The following is a 4,674-nucleotide window of genomic DNA, read 5'->3' on the forward strand; positions in this document are numbered from 1 at the left end:
TCTCAAAAAAAGAAAAAAGAAAAAAGAAAGTATTGGAGGTAATTGAAAGATGTAAATAATGTTATTGCATTTTAATTTCAAGTAAAAATTTTAAGATTCTGTACAACAAAGAAAGCAATAAGTAAAAAACATAAAAATGGAAGAAAATTTTGGTTTGCTAAACACTGGACAGATAATTAATATATAAAATATTCGTATACACAATTTAATTACCTCAACAGGAAAAAAGTGGTGGTTTTAAAATACCAGCTTTCTGGGCTGTGCTGTTAGCACAACCTCTGACTCTTTTGGGAGATAAAGTATTTGGATGAGATTTGTGAGCATCGCACTGCATGCAGCTTGCTTGATTGCAACCTGGACCAGCTGTGTGCCTGGAAGTTGGTCAGTGTGCACAGAGAGCCGCAAGCAGCTCTACCATGCTGGAATGTGCAGAGTGTGGGCAGGAACTACCATATTTACCATATTACATATTAGTGTAAATTTGAACTTGTGGTAACAAAGAGAAATATAAAACAGATAGTTAATAGCATAAGATGTATTTTCTAAAAAGATGTTTTATAGTGAATTTGCTCAACTTTGTTACAGATATATTCCAAACTATACTTTCTTGGAAAATTTACCTGCTAAAAAATATAAATGCAAAAGTGTAATTAAGAAGAGAAATTGTTGTGAATTGGGTGCTAATGGAGGCTTAAGCATTACATATGTGATTGAGAGCATGTTAACTCCTGCCTAGACCAATGCAATAAACATCCAAGGATAAATGAAGAGGAGATTTTAAAATTCTAAATAAAGTGAAAATTGTTTCATTCACAGTACACTAACAAGGGTAAAACTCATTTTCAGTAAAAAAATATGTGGGGTGTTTTGACATAGAGCAAATTTTAACTGATGGTACAGTCAATTCTATTTTTAATTATTAGAGTCTATACTTAAAAATAATTCAAACCAATTGAGAGTGTTAAATACTGGCTCCACTGAATAGTTCAAAATGAATACAAAGAAAATAAATAGAACTAATCTTATTTTTCCCCAAGACAGGGTTTCTCTGTGTAATAGCATTTGCTGTCATAGAACAAGCTCTGACAAACCTGGGTGACTCACAGAGATCCACCTACCTCTGCCTCCTGAGTGCTAGGATTAAAGGCCTGTGCCACCACTCCATGGCGAAATTAATTTTATCAATTTGAAAATATTCATCACTTGGAAAGGCTGTCCTAACACCAATGTCAGCTGTCCTATGAAGGTATGATTTATTCTTATGAATGTGAAACTTTGGAATATCTTTTTTAAATAAGTTATCTTCTATGTGCAGACTTCTTTGTTTTTGACATTTAGTTTTCTAGAATGTCAAAGTTGAGTACATATCCTGTAATATACTCTTGCTGTGTAGCATGTTCAATGAAGACATTGAGAACGCTTTGATACTTGGTTTGAAATTTGATTGAAATGGATTTTATTTCAAACTTAGATTTAATTTTAAAATAGAGAAAATTAACACTGATTTGTGTGGGTGTGTTTGTGTATGCAATTTTAACATAATTTGGACCTTCATTTTCATGGTCAAATATGTTACTGTATCACTTTGAGATAGTAAGAATTCCCAAAATGCTTTTATATCACACTCATTCAAACATGATTAAAATCTGCTGTAGGTTACTCATAAATTTAACAGTTTCATAATTTAATCTGTAAATTAATTGTTTTATATAGTAGACAAGAAAACATTGAGATGATTTGATGAAAACATTGATAAATCAGGGTCAATGCATGCATACAGGTATTTTTTTCACAAATTTGTAAAAGAAAATTTATGACCTATCCACCTATGTCCACATCAGAAAATGGAATAACTAAAATGAAAACTTAAAACTTATATAAAACTATGTATAACAATTGTAAATGAAACATGAATGTCAGATGAAACGTCTTACTGGTCATGCATTGCAGTTTATTAACATTTTCTGCAACTTGATTAAACATTGAAACCAAAAATGAGTAGAGTGTACAATTAAATATGTCATGACTAGAGGTAATTGTTTTCATCAGAGGTAATTGTTTTCATCATAATGGTTCTATATTTGCATACTGAAAGGAAAAGTAGAGTGAAAATTCATTGATAAGTGTAAACTAACAGGTTTAACCAAATTGATACATTAGACATTGCAGCATTTATCTTATTCTGCAGTATACTCAATCTTATTATTGAGCAATACACCAATACACCTAGTATATTAGCAATGATTTATACCGATGCATTAATAATGTAAACAGGAATATAAACACAAGAGTACAAAATTATTGCATGGTATAATTCAAAATTTTCTTCAATGCAAATGATATATATGTAATAAGGCATGGCAATTCTTTGACACATTCATATACACCTGTAAAACATCAACAAGGGAGAATGTATTTGAGCTTACAGTTTCAGATTCTTCAATACATATTTATTTGTCCTCATAGAATATTATGGATGTATGAAGGTATGGTAGGAGAGAATTAATCCTTTCGTGTCTAACAAAGAAGAGAGGGAAAGTAAGAACTTACAGGGAATATAAACTCCTTTGGACCCACTGTCAGTGAACTACTTATTTCAAGAAGTCCCACCCCACAAAACTGGAATGTATTTGGATAGATATCCAGAGACAGAGAGACAGAGAGAGATATGGTTGTGAGCTTAACCTTTAATGCCAAAAATGCTGTTTAGTTTTTATGTCATTTTGGCATAAGCTAAAGGTATATGGAAAGAAATAACAATAATTTAGGCTGCTTCTCTACCATGTTGGCTTGTTGGCAAGGCTGTGTGTCATTTCTTGATTCATGATTGATATGGAAGGTGGAAGCCAACTATGGGTGGTGCCATCTCTGGGTAGACAATCCTGTCCGTTTATAAAAAGGAAGGCTATGAAAGCCACAAGGAGCATGCCTTCAACCAGAATATTTTATGAGCTTTGCCTCAGTTTATACCTCCAAGTTTCTGTTCTGTTAAGTGCTCTGATATCCCTCAGTGATGTACTGTATATGGAACTATATCCTGAAATAAATTTGTTCCTTCCTCAGTTGCTTCAGTTGTTTTTTGTCATATCCTTTTTTTTACATAATAGAAATTCCAATTGAAACAGAAGGCATCAAGTTAATTATGATTGAAAAATAATTAAAATTAAATTTTAAACGAAACAAGGAAAATATTTTTATTGGTCACATTTGTAAAAGTCACAGAATGAAGCTAATGGCAAAAAACTTTGAAAATAAAACTATTACATTTCATATTAATAAAAATAGTTTTGTAGTTTTCATCTTTTAATTTATATGTGTATTTCTCTATATGTTACAGTCCTATTAATATAATATTCTTCTTAAATACTGTGCTTTCATGTAAATTATATTTATGTCGAAAATGAAATTATTTTTGAAAGAATACACTTAAGGGAATGCCTTGAATTTTGTGGGTCATATAATTGCCAATTTAGACTATCTCTTGATATCCAATACTCTGTTTGAAAGTATGAATATACATATATAATTTCATAATTATATTTTTAAATTTATATTCTATGACATGCTGAATCATTTGTAGCAACATTATTTTTAGCCAAATTTCTTTTAATTCATTTCTAGAAAATTATACTACTGATTTAAATGATTGAGCACTGTGCTCAGTCCCTTTGTCTTTCAAAATATCATTTAACAGGTTTGTCTCTGGGTGTAGTTTTGAATGCATTCCCACACAGCCCACATGAATGTGAGATATTTTTCATATGAAAAGAAAAAATTAAATTTTTTGAATTTTATTTTTAATGTTACTTATTAAGCCTTTTTATGTGAAAGACATTAAAACAGAAAACATTAAAACACATAGACTCCAAATTGAAAAAAAATACTTTATATTTTAAAAGGAAAATAATTCTGCAAAAAATATAAAATTCTATAAATCTTATACTGCTATCTCTTTTTTCTATATAATTCACTACCACTATGAAAATAAAGGCTTAAAAATGGGTTAATTCCAAATGTATAATTGAACAGTTCACTATGTTCCATTCTTTATTATGTGTCAAATAATTAAAATAAATAAATGACTAATTTTTTTCTCCTTCAATAGTGTTTATTAAAAGTTCCAGCAATGTGAATGACAATAATTGCTGTAAGGTTCCCAGTTGGATACCTTGTGTCCTATGACATAGCACATGATGTTTTCAACATTTTTGTCTTACATGAAGTTGTTGAGGATAACTTGAATGAATTGGCAATAGCCTGGTGTTTGAAGATGGTCAATGGAATTCCATTGATTAATAACATGAAAAGCTATAATTACAAACTGTTCAGGATAATTAAGGTAACAATTAAGCTGGTATTAATGGTTTAGATATAGATAGAAACAAGCTTTAGTTAGCCTCATTTAATTTAAATAGATGGTCTTTAAATACTCCAGAGTTGTACAGAATATAGCATTTAAGATTTTTAATGGCATAAGGCTTTTTATGACAGTGAGCTTCATCTTCTCCTGGTAGAACCAATCTACTTCAAAACAGATGGTGGGAATCAAAGAACCACCTCATGGAGTTTGTTTAAAATTGGGCAAAGCCAGCCATCAGGCAAGAAACTCCCCTTGCCTCAAGTGCCGACAGTATTCTCTCCAAATGTGGAAGCCAAAAATGTAGGCCCATTTTA

This window comes from Microtus pennsylvanicus, chromosome 10 (assembly GCF_037038515.1).
Source record: "Microtus pennsylvanicus isolate mMicPen1 chromosome 10, mMicPen1.hap1, whole genome shotgun sequence".
In the NCBI taxonomy this organism is placed as follows: Eukaryota; Metazoa; Chordata; class Mammalia; order Rodentia; family Cricetidae; genus Microtus; species Microtus pennsylvanicus.